This window comes from Peromyscus leucopus, chromosome 6 (assembly GCF_004664715.2).
Source record: "Peromyscus leucopus breed LL Stock chromosome 6, UCI_PerLeu_2.1, whole genome shotgun sequence".
In the NCBI taxonomy this organism is placed as follows: domain Eukaryota; kingdom Metazoa; phylum Chordata; class Mammalia; order Rodentia; family Cricetidae; genus Peromyscus; species Peromyscus leucopus.
In genome coordinates, this window is record NC_051068.1 from 63,354,371 (window position 1) to 63,373,999 (window position 19,629).

General features: G+C 36.8%; 1 protein-coding gene across 4 annotated transcripts in view; it reads left to right on the plus strand.

Moving 5' to 3' along the window:
• Lrba (LPS responsive beige-like anchor protein) overlaps positions 1-19,629 on the plus strand; it is a 537,881-nt gene that overhangs the window by 248,212 nt on the left and 270,040 nt on the right. The window lies entirely within an intron of this gene.

Sequence of the window (19,629 nt, forward strand, 5' to 3'; positions counted from 1 at the left end):
GGTTTTTGTTTTGGTTTTTTTTTTTTTTTTTGTTTTTTACTTTAGGCAGTCTAGTAAATGAGCAGGGCCATTTCACTGTGGCTTCAGTTTATATTTTCCTAATCACTAATAAAGTTTGGTAAATTTGTATGCGATATTTGGTATTCACATGATGTAATGTGAACTGTCTATTCACACATTTTGCTTATTTTATTTTTTTGTTGTTGTTTATTTTTGAGATTGTTATTACATTTCACTTCTTCCTTTCCTTTCTCCAAACTCTCCCATATATCCTTCCCCATTCTCCTTCAAATTCATGGCCTATTTTTTCATGAGTTGTTATTGCATGCATGTTTGTGTTTGTCTATGCATATGTATTTCTAAATATAACCTGTTGAGTCCATATGTTACTTGTATGCATGTTTTCAGGGATGACCATTTGGCACTGGACACAATTGGTGTGTTCTTCCCTGGGGAAGACTACCTCTCTCACTCCCAGCTTTTCTTGGTTGCCTGCAGTTCTTTAGGTACATTTGAGGCCCTGTGGGCTTTTCTCTGTCCATTTTTGCATGGTCATTGGTGTCCACTTTGTTCAGCTCACATTTGGATGGTCATGTTGGTGAGACTTCACAGGTATAGCTTCTGATATTACTAAGAAACACAATTTCACAGCAAAGTCCCTGATCCTCTAGGTCTTAAAATCTTTGCTGTCTCTTCTGCAAAGATCCCTGAGCCTTACGTATAGGTATTTTCTAGATGTATCCATTGATACTGAGCTTCACAATTCTGTATATTGATTAGTTGTGGTTTTCTGTAATGGTCTCCATCTATTGCAAAGAGAAGATTCCTTGTTTTGGGATGAAGACTACACTTATCTGTGGTTATAAGGGCCAATGTTAGTAGATTTTCATTAGGATATGCTGGTTTAGTAAATTAGTAGATGTAGTTTCTCCTTCAATAACCATGACTTCACTAACACTGAGAAACTAGCTAGGTTTCCAGTATCGGACATGGTGTCTTACTTAGGGTTACTATGGCTGCGATGAAGCACCTTGACCAAAGCAATTTGGGGACTAAAGAGGTCAGGACAGGAACTCAATCTAGGCAGGAACCTGGAGTAGGGAACTGATACAGAGGCTATGGAGGAACACTGCTTACTGGTTTGTTCCCTCTGCCTTGCTCAGCCTGCTTTCTTATAGAAAACAGGATCAATAGCCGAGGCATGGTGCCACCTACAATGGGCCTTCCCAATCAATTACTAGTTAAGAAAATGCCCCATAGGTTTACCTGTAGCCAGTCCTTATGGATATATTTTCTTAATTGATGTTCCCTTCTCTCAGATAACTCTAGTTGTATCAAGTTGACATTAAATGGGCCAGTACAACTGGTATCTCTCTTGTTAAGCTGGTTAATTAGAGAACAGTTAATTACCACCAACTGGTATGTGTGCCACACCATGCTGGTCATTGATGTGGTTTGTAGGCATGATACCTGGGTAGGATTGTTGATGCCTCCCTCCTTTGGAACCTTGCATAGCGCCTTCTAGTACTGTGAAGGCTAGAACATTTCATATATGAATACTACATTTATATAATTTCCCTCCCCTCTTTCCTTTCCCCAATTTTCCCATGCCTTCTCATTCATATTTATAAAGTATAAATACAAACTGCTGGGTTCATTTAGTGTTGCTTATGTATATGTGTTAATGCTTTCCTCTTGGGATTCTACCAAGGGTCTTATCCCTGAACTGAGAGGGACTGATTCTCCTTTAAGCAGCCATTAATTGCCTATAGCTGTTCATATAGGAGAAATTTACTCCATTCATATTGGCATACCAATTGGTATTGTAGTTTCTCAGGCCTTGTACAGGCAAGCATATTGTTGAAACTAATGTGTACAATTTTATAACAGGCATCCTGATCTTCTGGCTCTTACATTCTGTCTGCCTTGTCTTATGTGATGTTCTCTGAGCCTTAGGTATAGGGGTTAGTGCTGAATACCCCTCCAACAATTGCTCTTTGTGTTTTGACCAGTTATGTCTTTCTGTAGTGGTCTCTTTCTGCTCCAAAAAGAAGTTTCTTTGATGAGAGTTGAGAGAACTGCATTTATCTGTGGGTTTAAGATAAATATTTATATGCAACTTGAAATTGTATTGTTTTAAAGAAGTAGCAAAGTCTCCTCTAAGTTCCATGGCCTCAGCAGCCATGGGTTGTGGGCAAGATTTACAGTACCCCAGGTATGAATTCCCTCCTATTGAGGGGGCCTTTAGTCTAAGTAGACATCTGTTGGTTACCCCCAGGATATAAGCGCCACTACTTCACCTTTCTTGATATCTTGAGGTTCTTGTCATTGTTGGGGTTTGTAGGAATTACAGTGAGACTACCATGGAAAACAAATACCTGTAATTTTTTCCCTGCTTTTACATGGTTTATTCTCAGTGCATTTACTTTACACATTCTTCTTTATGGATGTTATGCTCTTTGAAATATTTTCCTGTGTGTATAGAGATGGTTTTTTATTTTCTTTTGTGTTTTTTCCTTTGGTGAACATATCTGCTTTTATAGTAATAGAATCTTGCATTTTAGAGGTCCTGTCAATCTTATATTCCAGGGATGTACTTTTTTTTTTTTTTTGGATGTGTTAGATATCCTTTTATATAGTATTGTATTAGTTAAGTAGTTTTGCAGGTAGTGTCTGTCCATTATGTGGGGTATTCATTTACAGCTTTTTTCTTAGTGCACCTGTCATGTTTTGGTATTAGGATACTGTTAGCCTTGTGAGATGAACACAATAATTAGCCTAGACAGCCTGACCAGTGAGCCTCCCCAGTGTTGAGATTACAAGGCATGCTACTGCTCCCGGCTTTCTTTTTAAAATGTGTGTTCTAGGGATTGAATTTAGGTCCTCAGCCTTAAAGTACAAAAATCTCACTAATTGAACTGTTTTCCTTGTCCTGTCTTACATTGAATTTTAAATTTCAAATATAGTTTTTAAAATATGTAGTGTTCTTCTGGGCCTAGAGAGATTGCTCAGTGGTTAAGAGCATTTGTTGGTCTTGCCGCAGACCTGCCAACACCCACATGGTGGCTCAAAACCATTTATATCTCTGTCTGTAACTCTAATTCCAGGGGATCTGACTTCCTTTTTTGAAGCTGCATGCGCCAGAAACACATATGTTGCACATACATATTTACAGATAAATACTCACATATATATAATAAAATATGATAAAAAACTATTTCTTATTTATTTTTATTTTTACTTTTAGATGTTTGAGACAGGATCTCACTATGTAGTCAAAGCTTGTCTTGAACTCACAATCTTCCTACCACAGCCTTCCAAAGGCTATGCTTACATACAGCCTTGGGCCAATATGTCTAGCCTGTATTTTCATTTTCATTCAGTTCAAAATACTTTCCCTTTTTGTTCTTTGATCAATGGTTATTTGAAATAGTTTGCAAGTATTTGGAGATTCTCTAAAGAATGTTGAATTAGTGATTTGTAATTTAATTCCATGTAGAAACCATACTTTAAGATTATTGATATCTTTTAATTTGTTAAATTTTATTTTGTGACCTCAAATACAGTCTGTGTTGGTGAATATTCTAAATTTATCTAAAAAATTGTGTATTCTGCTCTTGATTCATCCAGTGTTTGTGATGTCTGTGAGGTCCACTTGGGTTCATCTGAAGATGGGTGTTCAAGTCTCTTTGGTTTTCTGTCTTCCTCTCTGATCAGTTCTTAAGAGAATGGCATTGAATTCTGATTGCAATTTTCCTTCTGGCCTTGAGTAGTTTCCTATGGACGCTCAGTGACTAGTACTCTGGAAATACTTCCTTCAGGTCTCTGCTGTCCTTTGGGGGCTTTTTTCTCTTTGGTGCTTTGCCACCTTCTCTTGCTTACCTTTATTCATCCCTTTGAGTCTGAAGATGTGCTGGCATTTGCTGGTTCCTTTCTTATATTGTGGACTAGAAATTTTGCAAGCAGTGAGCTGAGGGAATTATAAGTCATACCTTGTTTTCTGTCATTCAGGTCCTTCTTCCTTTTGTAGCTTTAAGTCCAGTGTCTGAAAACCTTTGTTTCATTTGTTTTATCTAGTGAGCATTGAACTAGTGGGTTTTTTTCTTTAAACTGTTTTTTAATTTATCTGTTTATTTTATTGGTGTTTTTGCTTGTATGTATATCTGTGTAACAGTGTCAGAGCTCTAGAGTTACAGACAATTGTAAGCTGCCATGTGGGTGCTGGGAATTGAACCTGGGTCCTCTGGAAGAGCAACCAGTGCTCTTAACCACTGAGCCATCTCTCCAGCACCATGGTTTTTTTTTTTTTTTTTTAAATTTCTGGAATAAATCCTAATTTCACCCATTTAATTAAATGTGTTAAATCTCTACTTAATTACTTTATTTTAGCAGAAATTATGGGTTATTAGGCATGTCTGATATGATAATCATACAGTGCTAAATAACTCCTATAATATACTGTGGAGGGATCTACAAACATACAGGCAGGTAGATATGTGTATCTATGTTTTCATACATGTTTCAAACTCTAGTATGATGAGTAAAATGATCTGCCAACACTAAAAAATAATGAATTTTGTATAGGCTTAAGTGGTTTGATGATGATATCTAAAACAGGTTTTTGAAGTGTGATAGATTTCACCATGTGAAAATGGAACACTTTGGTATATATATATTTGTTATGTGATAAAGCACCCAGTTTCAGTTAGATTTGTCTCTAGTGCCTTCACAGAATCATGAGGCAAATACTAAGTACCTCTGTTTCAAATGGTATTATGGAACTTTCACACATTCTGGTAGGAGTGAACAATACAAAGAGAATGACGTCACTGCTTTGAAAAACTGCATGGCAGTTTCTTGTAACATTACTGTGCAACCCAGCAGTCCTACTATTAAATGCTGGCTTTTTTGAGACAGAAATATAGTTCACAGGAAAAAAAGTCTGACTATTTTTGCAGGTGAGATAAATGGTAGATATATGACGCAGAGATAAAGAAGCCAAACTCAAAAGTTTGTGCAATGTATGATTCCATTTATATGAACCTTTTGTATAGGCAAATTTAGAGATAGAAATCAGTAACTAGGTGTGGTGGTGCACACCTATAATCCTAGCATTCCAGGTGGCTGAGGCATGATGATCATCACAAGTTTGAGGACACCATGGGCTACAGAGTGAGACATTGTCTCAAAAGAATGAAAGGAGAAAAGAGAAAGCAGGAGGGGAGTAGTATGGATCCTAATTGGTCTTTTTTTTGGGGGGGGGGTTGTTGTTTTTTTCAAGATTGGGTTTCTCTGTGTAGTTTTGGTGCTTGTCCTGGATCTCACTCTGTAGACCAGGCTGGCCTCGAACTCACAGAAATCCGCCTGCCTCTGCCTCCAGAGTGCTGGGATTAAAGATATGTGCCACCAACACCCAGCCCTAATTGGTCTTAATAATAAAAACCTGAAGCAGATATAAGGGTGAAAGCTGAAAAAGAGAAGCAGAGCAGCCAGCCACTAGAGAGACTCTTACCTCTAGGAATCCTCAGAGCGAAAGAGCCAAGCTCTGTCTCCACCCCACCTTATCAATTCCTCTCTCTGCCCAGCCACAATACTTCCTGTTTCCTCATCCCAAGTGCTGAGATTAAAGGTGTGTGCCACCACTGCTTGGCCTCTAGTGGCTAACTCCACACTCTGATCTTCAGGCAAGCTTTATTAGAGCACAAACAAAATATCACACTATTGGGGTAATGAAGGAAGAGGAAGAAGAAAAAAATAATTAGACCAGTGGTTAAAAAGTTGCCAGTGGGGGAGGGGGTAGTGGTACAGGAACTTTTTTCCCTCTTGGTGAGATCAAATTCTGTATCAGTTTTCTTGTGGTCTCACGGCTATGCAGGGAAAACCAGTTAACACAACAGATTCTTATTCTTAGAAAGGGATGATTACAAGGTAGAATCTTGACTGACATCTCGAAACTTGAATGGTATACAGTTCTTTACCCTGACAAATATTCCATAATTAATGTATCTCTGTTCCTAACTAGACTCTTTGTACAGTGTAGTTAATTGAAAACATCAGTTTATTTTCTGAGAGTCAGTAATTATGTTATGTGCTAGGCTGAGGATGCCTAAGCAACCAGTTCCAAATAGAAACTGTGGGAGCTGATTCTCTAATGAGCTTCCCTAGAGAAACATTTCACACATGTTACCACAACTCACTGCTGAGAGAATTAAGTACATCCTGTGTGAGTGCATTGGGAAGGCTCTGGAAGTGTATACCTGGTTTCTCTCCGCTTTGCTTCCTGTCTTTCACCCTTTGTTGATCGTGACTTGTTTACTGCTGCTGTAAGAAATCTTAGCCCCAAGGATGGCTGTGAATCCCCAGTGAAAGCCTGAATCTGAAGACTCAAAAGGATTCTGATACAGCCATATACATTTGTTAAAACTCATAATAATATCTTTTAAACAACTAAAATAAAAAAACTCCAACTTATGTGTTGTTTTAAATGTATTTACAAATTTTGGGAACCTATTCTCCGTGCTGGGATGCCTTGCCCATCCATACAGGGGGAGGAGCTTGGTCCTGCCTCAACTTGATATGTCATGCTTTGTTGACTCCCATGGGAGGCCTGCCCCTTTCTGAACAGAGACAGAAGAGGAGTGGATAGGGAAGGGGCTAGATGGGAAGTGGGGAGAGGAAATGGAAGGAGAAGAGGGAGGGGACACTGTGGTCAGTATGTAAAATAAATGAAAAATTTAATAAAAAGTAAAAAATGTATTTACAAAATAATTAAAAGTTCTTATGACTTCTAAAAGTAACCATTTATTCATGATTAGAACACTGTCTTATGGATGACTTTGGCATAGAGCATAATCATTAGGTTATATGTTATGTAGTTATTAAGTTTTGAAAATTAATTAGTAATTTTTACTATTGGAAATATTATCTATTGACCCTCTTACTTTTACCTTAAATAGTGATGTTAATTACTGCTTTATATGTAACATGTAATAGACCACAGTTGATGGACTGAAGATGGAGCTGGAATCTTTGGAGTTCATATATCTAGAGAGAGAATTCTATAACCGCTGGTGTTGGAGAAATTAGAGAGAGAAATTAGTAGCAGGCTATTGCTGTGCTTTAGGCTGTGTTTTAATCAAGCCCCAATGAGAAAATTTTTGCAAAGCGAAAACTGAGATCAGAACATCTTTCATTCTATGTAATCTACATAGATAGCCTAGTATAATAAATAGCTTTGATTATAATCTATGATCACTGAAAATCTTTTGGAACTGTACATGTGTAAGGTAGCCTGCCATAACTCTTTTCCTCGTCATCAGCTTTCTAAAAGTATCTTGCCTCAGTGGTACCATTGTTAGAAGCTGTTGAAAACCCTACTTGTTTTGAAGGTACCACACTACCTGCTTCTTGGAGCCAGTCTTCTGATTGACTAGCTTTGCATTCAGCTTTCTAAGCATCTTTAGCCACAACAGGTAAATTATACCCTACACTCACCTGGTGTTTTCTTTATCCAAACTCTTATTTTGGGGGAGCGGGGTATGTGTATCTTTAGTGCTATTTCTGCCTTCAATGCTTTCAAACTGTCAGAATTGTGACAATATCTAGAAGCCTTTGTTTTTTCTTAGAAACATTACTCTGTAGGTTGCTTCTGTTTCTTTATATTCTCAGAACATTTGGCATATATTGGATATGTGGTTTCTTTTTTTCTCACATATTTTAAGATACTTGTAGAACATGTGACTATAACTTATTTCTATTTTCCTAGTCCATGGATCAAGATATGGCATATGTTACTGGGTCTTTCATATGTGATACTGAGTGAAGAAAAGAGCAGATGTGGCAGCTTCTATGGATGTTTCCTCTTGTGGTTTTACATTTTCTCTTCTTTTTATTTTTATTTTGTTTCCTAGCTGGATGAGATATGTCCTAAATTTGGGAATACAGAGACGGATTCTGTGCCCAGGAGGAGATGCATTGTTCTCCAACTATTCCTGTGGCCTTCTCCTGGTATGGGCTGAACAGCCATGTTTTGGTAGATCCGTGCCTATGGAGGCAATGCTCATTCCCATGCCTGCTGGTGATGGGCTCGGCCTGCATGTTGAATCTGATAGTAAACTTACTTGCTTTTATAGAGACACACCTCCCTCAAATTTTCCTCTAGAAATTAAAAATGCACATCCTATATATATCCATTTCTTTTTTACAGATTTCTTTTCTGTAGACAATCATGGTTTCTATTAATTTACCTAAACTTATTTTAGTTAGGCTACATTTTTAAAATAAATATTTCTAGGTACAAATATGAGCAATTGAATAAGTTTATTCAGGCTTTTTTTGTATTGCATTTTAATAGAATAATTTGTTAAAGTAAAATATATTTGTTAGTTTTTAAAGTTTGCGAGGGCTTTCCTTGCTCCAACCCTCTTTATCCTTTGAAATTTTGGAGTGAAATAATCATCTTTTTATGAATGACATTCATGTTTCTTTAGCATCTTTTGTTTTCTTTCGCATTTGCATGCATAGGTATGCATGCTTGTATGTGTAGAATCTGGAGGTAGATATTAGATGTCTTCCATAATTGCTTACCACCTTTAAAGTGTTTTATTTTTAATTTTGGAGAGGCATTTTTATTGAACTTTGGTGCTCACTCTTTGGCCGTGCTGACTGGCCAGCAAGCCCTGATAGCCTTTTGTCTCCACCTTCTCCACACTGAGGTCAGAGGCACACACTGCCTTCACCAGCTTTTTATGTGGGTTCTGGGTATCAAGCTTGGGTTTTTTATATTTGCTTAGCAAGCATTTTACCTCCAGAGCCATCTCTGCTGCCTTGTTTACTTCTTTTGGCCTTCCTCTTTGAAGTTTTCTCCACTGTTGTGAGCAGATCTATACTAAATACCGGTGATTTTCAACTATGTCTATGTAGTTGAATATCGGAGCCCACAGGCAGGCAAACAGACACTCATCTTGTTGCCTGCACTGCGTCCTTAGAGTTTTACTTGGTTTGGGTTGTTTATTTATTGCGTGCATTGTTTTTATCCCCCCTCACAAGTTTGTGTTTTTAGAGAGGGGACTCGAGTACTCTGAAATTGAGGTACTAGTCATGGTTTTATGTATGCACTGTTCCTTTTCATGCTGATAGGCTTTGTGAGTGAGTGTCCCTTTGCTTTTATTGAACCAGTACTTTCACGCCCACTGTCATCTCTCAGCAGGAGATACAAAGCTGCTGTTGGTACAAAAATCTGAGCTTCTGAAAAGTTAAATTGTGATTATAGTTTTTCATGCACCATATTAATTTGCTATACTATGGGTCTCTATAAAAAGATAAATGCTGAAATTAAGGTTGAGTTTGACTTTTGCTGAATTACCTTTTTGTATTTTTTAAAGATTTTTAAGTATGTATTAGGCTATTTTCTTATTGTTTTTAAGTTACAGCTACTTCTAGTGCTTTATACAAACATCCAGAAATTTCTTATAACTGGAAAACAAAAGGGAAGAACTGTAAGTTTTGATAAAAATTGATGAATTTTATTACCACTGTTTGGTAATAAAAGTCAGCATGAATTTAAGGACTTACAGTACAGTATAATAGAAAACATGAAGACAATTGTAATGTGATTGTTCTTTCAACTCATTGTGTAAAATAGTTTATGGACTGAAAAGCTACTTATCTTCATTTTTAAGGCTCTTTTCTTTTGCTTGACTTGCATAGTGAAATCACTTGTTAAGTGTCTAATTCAAGATACACACTGCAACCCTCATTTGTAAAATCCAGTTTCTTAACTAGGTTTTTCAGGTTTTCAGTCTCTGAGATGTTATGTTGATTATGTACCTACTAATTGGGAGGATTTTTAAAATTAAAATGCTGCAAGGATTTCAGCAAATTTTTGCTTTTAGGGCTGCCATTATGATAGGAGTGTGTTAAGTATCCATTTCAAAGAAGAAATCTGAGATAGAAAGGATTTATGTGCTTCATATGCCTGTTTTAGAAAGTATTGCTCTTCTAGAATAAGGTCAAGATGGGTCTCTGATCAGTATCAGAAGAAGAAGGGAATCTATTTTCAAACTTTTTTAGAATTCAATTGTTTTTGAGAGCACAATATCTGTGGCGTATCGATTGTCAGGGTCTCGTAGTTAGTCAAAGGCTATCTCCTTTGACTCACCCCTTAGCATGGTGTCATCCTCCTTGTTGTGATAGATTGTTACAATCTCAGGCAGTGTAATTACACACTAGCCAAGTGGGTCATTTATTTCTTTACCTTCACCATTTACCAAAAATCTCCTTTATCTTTGGGAGCCAGATCTTTCTTTTGCAGTAAAAGCAAAATAATGGCACATAAAACATTAGATGTAAGAACAAAACACATTAAAATTATGAAGAGAATAACTTTTAAATAAGCAAATTGTTATATGTATGTAAAGTACTCAGAGTGTCTGGCAGATACCCATTTTGTTTATTATTTCTATTAATGTCAATATATGATTTTAATGTTTGAGAAAAATGAAATATATAGATACTTTGCCTTGCTTTGTTACTTGCAATATTTAATCTTAGCTTTCAGATAAAATTAATAATGGATTCATGATTAACTCTTTAACTTTACTTTAAAACAACATATTAAATAGACTCAGATATCAGAAATGATGTAAGGATAACAGGTTTCATCTTTAACCCATGTTCATCGAGAGCTTAACTTTCCTCTTATACCCTGAAGTTGTTTTTTTTTTCATAATAACTAAGTGCATTAATGGTTTTTAATTTTAAATATAAACACAACATTTAAGGTTTCTACATCTAATTAATGATATATACTAATACAAAAGTATAATACTTAGAAATTATTCCTAAACTGTTATATTTTTTATATGATGTATAACATAATTTTTAATGATTGCTTCTCTGCCTTTTGACTAAGATACTATTCTTATCAGTTTAATAAAAAATTTTAATGATAGTCTCAATTGTGCATGTTTATGGTAAATAAAATGATACCTTAATACATATGTAGAGACCTGATGATCAGATCAAGGTAATTAGTTTTTCTATCTCCAAAACTTCAGAAAATAAACAAGTAGCAATTTTATATATGTAGTATTTGTTATGTACAATGTGATATTTCAGTACATGCTTACAATCTAAACTGATCAAACTGCGGGAATAAACATTTCTATTTTCTTGTTTTAGGGGCTTGACACTTTCTGTTATTCATCAAATACTCCCCATTATGCTGTAGAAAACTAGTTATTTCATATTTTGTTCATAATTACTAATTGTGAAGAAAAATACATTGTGTTTCCTTTAAAGGTATAGTTTAAAATGCAATCTACTTTATCTTAAAAACAAACAAAAAAATCTTTTCTTCTGGATGTGGACTCTATCCTCTGAACTGCTGTCTGATTTTTCTTGGTTTTCTTATTTGTTAATGCTATTCTATCTATGCTCACTTCTTTACCTTTTTTTCTCCCCAACTCATACTTTTTGTTGCAAGCCTAAAGTGGGTAGACATTGTTCCTCTAGGGCTGGGTATTTGCATCCAGTGATCTCTTACGCAGTACTGTAGTGACCAACATAATTGGCTTTTTATGTATTTGACACATTCTAGTAAAGCTACCAATTCCTCAACTATTTCTGCTCATAATACTTTCAAAGTATGTTATATATGATGCTTATTTCTATATTCAGTCAGTTCTTGTCATAATTGTTACCCTAGTGTTTGCAATACTGTTCCAAACATTGTGTAGTTAAAAGCTAGTAAAATATATCAAAATCCCTACCTTCTTGGCTCTTACATTTTAGTATAACATTCTAATGCTCAATAAACATTCACCAATACTTAGTATGATTCAAATACCTTCTGCACACAAGGGGATTTTATCTGAATAAGTGATGTTAGGTATTTTTTCTTTAAAAAATTATTTTGTGTTGTTTAATAATTTTGTACATGCATATGATATGCTTTGATCAAGCCCACTCCCCATTTCTTTGCCTTCAGTTCCCCCCTTTTTTCTCCCTAACACCAGTCCTTCCCAATTTTATTGCTCCCTGCATGTGCATGTGTGTCAGGACCATCTCCTGGAGCATGGGTAGTCTCTTGGGGCCTGTAACCTTAAAGAAAACTTAACTCTTTCTCCAGGAGCCATCAGTTGCTAATAGCTCTTCAACTACAAGTGGGACTTCATGACCACCTCATTATTCCATGCTGGAATTTTGAATGACTTGATTCCATGCAGGTCATCTATGTGCTGTGAGTTCATGTGTGCCTTTGCCCTGTTGTGTCTGGAAAACATTGTTTCACTGTAGTCATCTACTGCCTCTGGCTCTTACATTCTTTCTATCCCTCTTCTATCATGATTCCTGAGCCTTAGAAAGAGGGGTGTGGTATAGATATCTCATTTAGGTCTCAGACATCACAGTCTCTCATTCTCCCCACATTGACTAGTGGATCTCTGTGTTATTTGCCAACTACTACTAAGAGAAATTTCTCAATGAGAGTTGATAGATGCACTAATATGTGGGTACAATGATACCAGTACATGAGTACATGAGAAGAGCTTTAATATTATTTTCATTTATCAGAATAATACTAGTAGGTTCTTCCCAGGACGTAGGACCTTTCTGTCAATAACTCCATAGCCCCACTAATGTATCGGGCACAGGTGCCTCTTATGAAGCTAAAACTGTTTATGAATGAAAAAAAAGGAATTAATACTGTCAATGAAAGTTGTTTAGTTGAAATAAGGGGATGTTATTGGAATAGGTTTCCTGATAAGTGACACAACATTGTATTTTTTTCCATAGTATCTTATTCATAGCACTTACTTCATATATTTAATTGATCTTTAAAATTATTTTCTTGCTTGTTAATAGTATTTATTGAAGTAGAGAACTTGCCTACTATGTCCCTAGCTGAATTTTATTTTATTTTTTCAGTCTAATTAGTTTCCCCTCTCCCAGATCCTCTCTACCTCCCCTTCCTCCCAAACCCACATTTTCTTTCTCTCTTTCATTAGCAAACAGACATCTAAAAAATAATAAGTAAAAAAAGATAAAATAAAACAAACATACTGAAATAAGTCAAAATAAACGAACAAACTGTTGTGGGATGTTCTGTATGGCAAATGTGTTGCTCTGATTGGTCAATAAATAAAACACTGATTGGCCCGTGGCTAGGCAGGAAGTATAGGCGGGACTAACAGAGAGTAGAAAACAAAGAACAGGAAGGCAGGGAGAGACACTGCCAGCCACCGCCAGAACAAGCAGCATGTGAAGATGCCGGTAAGCCATGAGCCATGTGGCAAGGTATAGATTTATGGAAATGGATTAATTTAAGCTATAAGAACAGTTAGCAAGAGGCCTGCCACGGCCATACAGTTCGTAAACAATATAAGTCTCTGTGTTTACTTGGTTGGTTCTGAGCGGCTGTGGGACTGGCAGGTGACAAAGATTTGTCCTGACTGTGGGCAAGGCAGGAAAACTCTAGCTACAACAAACTAAAGAAAAAGACAAAGAACAAGAAACATGTTTGTATCCAGACACGCATGTTCGCACACACAGAAATTCCCTAAACATAAAACTGAAAACCATAATATATCCACAAAAGACCTGTAAGATAAAAGAAAGGAAAAAAAGAAACAGAACCTCCACAAATGCTGTTGAGTTCATTTTGTGATGGCCACCTACTGCTGGGGATGGGTCTGACCCTGAGAGTGGTTTCTACCTAGTGAGACTGCATTGAACAAAACTGAATTTTTATTTGCAAAGAGTTATCAATTGGTGACAGCATCTGGGTTAAGGATGATGGCTTGTGTCCACTTTTATTCTCAGCACTGGGACTCCATCTGGTGCAGACCTGTGCAGGCCCTGTGCATGCTCCCTCAGTCTCTGAGTTTCTGTGTGTGTTGGTCATGCTGTATTGAGAAGGCCTTTTTCTTTGGTGTCCTTCATCCACGCTTGACTCTTACACAATCTTTCCACATCCTCTTCTTCAGAGATTTCATGGAGATATCCCATTTAGGACTGAGTGTTCTAAGGCCTCTCATTTTCTGCCCATTGTCCAGCTGTGGATCTCTGTATTTGTTCCTGACTATTGCCAGCAAGAAACTTCTCTGATGATGGGTGAGCAAGACACTGATTTATGAGTACAGCCAAATGTTGTTAGAAGTCATTTTATTGCTACATCCTTTAAGCAGAATAGTGGTTTTGGTTTTCCACTAGGTTTCTGGTCTATCATGACTCATGTTCTTGGCCACTTAAGCAATATCATGGTTGGGTTCTACCTAATAGAGTGGACCTTACATCCAATCAGTTAGTGGTTAGTTACTCCCAGAAGCTTTGTGCAAATATTGCACCAACATTATCTGAAAGGGAGGTTGTAGTCATAAGTTTTCCTGTGTCCTACCCAGTTCCAAAGCTGCTCAGACCTAAATAAACATACAGAGGCTTATATTATTTACAAACTGTATAGTCTATGACAGTCCTCTTGCTAGATAGCTCTTATATCTTAAATTAACCCATTTTTATTAGTCTATGTTTTGCCACGTATTCCGTGGCTTTATCTGCATCCCATTACATGTTACTCTTTGGGCAGCTGGCTGGTATCTCTTTTGCTTCTCCTTTCTCTTCTTGTCTGTTTGGATTTTCCACCTGCCTCAAAGCTGCCTTGCCATAGGCCAAATGGCTTTATTTATCAACCAATCAGAGCAACATAGTTTCACAGCATACAGAAAGACATTCCCCCATTACCTCCCCTTTTCTGTCTAAACAAAAGGAAGGTTTTAACTTTAACCAGGTAAAATTACATATATCAAGCAAGAAGTACAGTTACAATATCTAGTCTCTTTGTATTTTGCAAATTCAAAGAAAATATTCTGTTTATCCTATATTTGTGAGTGTAAGGTTTCATATCTACCCTTTCTTTTATCATAACCAAGGAAAATTATAACTATTTAGTCTTCAAGTACATAAAACCCCTGAAGGATATAACATTACCTAAGTAAACAGGAAATTCATTGTAAGCATTTCTAAAATTCTGGAAATGACAGAGACAGCTGCCTGCCTGGACAGTCATCAAAAGTTCCTCTGCACCATTGGGGCATCCATCTTCATCCCATTGGCCTAGAGTCTCTCAGTCATTTTTCTCTGTGTCCTGTAGAATGTCTGGCAGTTTATTCTGTGAAGCGGGAACCTGAAGGATCATCTTGCCTTGCAAAGTTCAGTGGTCACCTTCCTATGGGTCCTGCATGTCTAGTTTATACAACATTTTGTCAAGCAGTCCAGGCAAGAACAGTTTCTTGCCCAAATGGCTAACTTTTGCCATGAAGAAGATAAACTCCATATGGAGTGTCTTTGGTACCCATCATCTTCCTTGATATAATTGGTGCTGCCAGGAGCAGATGTGTCTCATTGTCCAGAAAAGTCTAAGACTTTTTAAAACATTTTAAATGTCATATTCTGTAGGCCTTTGAAGTATTTGAAGATTACCTATCTAACTGAATTATATCTGTGTATATCTAGAAAACTTAACTAACATGACTATAAGTTTGATTTCATGGAGACTAATTATTAATCTGTATTTCTTAATTATCCATTACAATTTCAAATGGGCTGCACAAACATAAAACCTTAAAAAAGAGTGGAAATATACATACAGTATAACAAAATTAACTTTAAATCTGTATCAATAAAATAAAATCCATAGCAATGTAAAATATTTTAAATAAGTTGTTGCTCTTTAAAAGTAGATTCAATACTCTACCCTTTTATCCTATCATAGCTATATCCTATATATCTGTATCAGGAGTTCACCTTGTAGATAGTATAGTTTGTAGATCAAATGGTGTTTATCTTTCCCCTTTGGTAGTGTGCAGTACCATGAGCACTACACTCAATAGGTGTGACGGCTCTAGGTGGGCACCAACTCTACTTCTCCATGTTCAATGAGTTGTGTAGGTGTTGTCTTCTGCAATAGAGCTTCCTGTCAGTTTGTGGAGAGCAACGAATAGCCTTGGCAGTAACCTGGGTTGTTTGGTGGTTTCTGTGGGGCCAAAGTGACCCCCATGGAAACCCCATGGAATAGGTATAGAGAGAGTGGACAACATTACCTTATTCCATATTTTTTTGGAAATGTTTTTAATTTCTCTCTGTTTCAGTTGATGTTGGCTGTGGTCATGTACCTCTGTTATGAAGCCTACTTGGTCATGGTAGATGTTCTTTTTGATGTGTTCTTATATTAAGTTTATAAGTGTTTTACTGAAAATTTTTGCTTATGAGGGAAATTGGTTCTCAATTCTCTTTATTGGGTCTTTATGAGGTTTCAGTGTCTGGTCATTGTGACTTTGTGAAAAGAATTGGGCAGTGTTCTTTATTGTTTCTATTTTGTGGAATAATTTGAGAAGTATTGGTGTTCATACTTCTTTGAAAGTCTGGTAGAATTCTATGCTGAATCCATGTTGCCCTGGCCATTTTGTGTGTGTGTGTGTGTGTGTGTGTGTGTGTGTGTGTGTGTGTGTGTTTCTTAATTACTCTTCCTATTTCACTAGGGGTTATAGGTCTGTTTAATTTGCTTATCTGATCTTGCTTTAACTTTGATAAGTGGTATATTTTGAGAAAATTTTCAATTTAGAGGAGTATAGGTTTTTTAAAGTGTATCTGTCTGATTCTCTGGATTTTCTTGTTATGGCCCCCTTTTTGCCTCTATTTTGTTAATATGGTTCTTCTCTATCCTCATTTTAGTTAATATGGCTAAGGGTTTGTCAATCTTACTGATTTTCTCAATGAACCAAATCTTCGTTTCATTGATTCTTTGTATTTTTGTCTATTTCTATTTTGTTGATTTCAGCCCTCAGTTTGATTATTTCTTGCTGTTTAGTCCTTTTGGGTGTTATTTCTTCTTTTTATCCTATAACTTTTGGTTTGCTGTTAAATTGCTAATATGAGATCGTTTTAGTTTTTCTCATGTAGGCACTTAGTACTGTGAACTTGTCTCTTAGAACTGACTTCATTGTATCCTCTAATTTGGGTATGTTGTGTTTTCATTTTCATTCAATTATAAAAAGTTTTTGATTTCTTAATTTATGTCTTGTTCCATTTTTCATCCAGTAGTGAGTTGTTTAGTTTCTGTGGGTTTATAAGCTTTCTGTTGTTGTTGATATCCAACTTTAATCCATGATAGAATGCAGGCTGTTACTTCAGTTTTCTTGTATCAGTTGAGTCCTGCTTTGTGTCCAAGTTGGTGGTTAATTTTAGAGAAGGATTTAAGTGCTTCTGAGAAGGTGTATTCTTTTGTGTTTGGGTGAAATGTTTTGTCACTGTTAGTTGCATTTAGTGTAAGACATCATTTAGCTCAGCATTTCTGTTTCTTTTTCTTTTTTGGTCTGGATGACCTTTCTATTGGCAGGAATGGGGTATTGAAGTCTCCACTATCACTGTGTGAGGGTCAGTATCTGATTTAAGTTGTAGTGGTGTTTCTTTTATGAACTTATGTGCCCATTTGTTTGGTGCATAGATGTGTAGAATTTCAATGTCCCCTTGGTGGAGATTTTGCCTTTGATGAGTATGTAGTTTTTTCCCCTTATTTCTTCTGATTAGTTTTGGTTTGAAGTCTATTTTGTCATATATCCAAATGGTTACATTGGCTTGTTTCTTGGGACCATTTACTTGGAATATATATTTCCATCTTTTATCCTGATGCGATTTTTATCTTTGATATTAAAGTATGTTTCTTGGATGCAGTGGAAGGATGAATCCTGTTTTCTAATCCAGTATTTTTATTGGGGAATTGAGAGCATTGATGTTGAGAGTTATAAATGAATCCTGTTTGTTAATTCCTGTTATTTTGTTGTTGAGGTGTCACTTTTTTTTTTTTCTCTTAATTTGCTGGTCTGGGATTATTTCTTCCTTGTGTTTTCTTGGGTGTGGTTAATCTCTTCAGGTTGCAGGTTTCCTTTTAGGATCTTCTGTAGATCTGGGTTTGTGGATAGATACTGCTTAAATTTGGTTTAATGTGGAATGTTTTTCTTTCTCCATCTAGGTGGCTGAGAGTTTGTCTGGATATAGTAGTCTGGCCCGATGTCTCTGGTCTTTTACAGTGTATAGAACATCAGTCCAGGCTCATCTTCTCCATTAAGAAGTCCGGTGTTATTTTAATGGGCCTACCTTTATATGTTACTTGGTCTTTCCCCTTTGCAGCTTTTAACATTCTTTCTTTGTTATGTACATTCAGTGTTTTGATTATAATGTCTTGTGAGGGTTTTCTTTTCTGGTTCAGTCTATATGGTGTTCTGTGTGCTTCTTAAACCTTGTAAGCCCTTCCTTCTTTAGGTTAGGGAAATTTTCCTCTATGATTATGTTGAAAATATTTTCTGTATTTTGACTTGGGTTTCTTATCCTTTCTTTATTTCTGTTATTCTTTGATTTGGTCTTTTCATAGTGTCCCAGATTCCCTGTATGTTTGTGCCTGGCTTTTTTTTTTTTTTTTAATTTTATTTTTTAGATTTAACATTTTCTTTAACTGAGTCACCCATTTCCTCTATCTTGTCTTTAATGCCTGAGATTCTCTCTTCTATCTCTTGTATTAGTGAGGCTTACCTCTGAGGTTTCTAATTGAATTCCTTAATTTTTTTTTTCAGTTTTACCTCAGTTTAGGTTTTCTTTAGTGATTCTCTTTCCCCTTTCATGTCTTAAAATGTTTTCTTCATTTCATTCCTGTTTGTTTATGTTTCCATAGATTTCCTTAATGGATTCATTCATGTGCTTTTTAAGTCCTTGAACATATTCATAACAGCTGTTTTGAAGTCCTTGTCTTGTGCTTCAGCTTTGTTGAATTGCTGTTATAGGTTGTGTTTTAAAGCTGGTATTTAGGATTTGAATGATTGTAATTCTAGGTATTGATACCTGGTCCTGTCTTTGTTGGGTGAGTGTTTCATTCTGTGGTTTCTGCTTGCCCTCTCTGGATCTTGGAAGAATGCTGTGAGCATGGGTTGCCTGGTAGGGAATGCTTTTTTAGTCCCTGCCAGATGTGGTCTCTGGCGTTCCCAGTAGAACATGGTTCTAGGTATTGGGAGCTAGCATGAAATAATGGGGAGGGGCTAGAAGAGGGTACAGTGGAGGGGTAAAAGCTGAGTCTATCTAGAGACTCTGGAGTTCCCAGGGAAAGGAGACAGAGAAGGAGGAGATGTCCCTGCAGGTGATCTGATACAGAGTTGGGGATGAGACTGGGGAATTGGAAATAAAGAGGGAAGAAGAATGGAAAATGCCTATCTGATTCCCAAGCCTTTTGGACAGTGGGTTCCCTGGTAGAGATGCTGTTGTAGTTTAAAAATGTCAGGAAGGAGTCACACCCTACAGCAGGGGCCATATAGCAGGTTTAGTGTGGTCAAGCAATCTGCATGCAGTGTGGTCATGTAATCTATGCGCATGCATGGCATAGCCACATAAGCCCATATAAACATGCAAGGAGTGACCTGTAAAAGCAGGCTCTGCCTGCCCCCTGCTTTCCTTCCCTCTCTACCTCCCTCTCACCAAAGACCGCAGGCACCTCCTCCTCACCCTCCACCCCCACGCCTTTCTTTTTGGCAGGCCTACCCACCTCCACTCTTTCTCTTCCTTAATAAAACCTCTTACAGTGGTAAATAC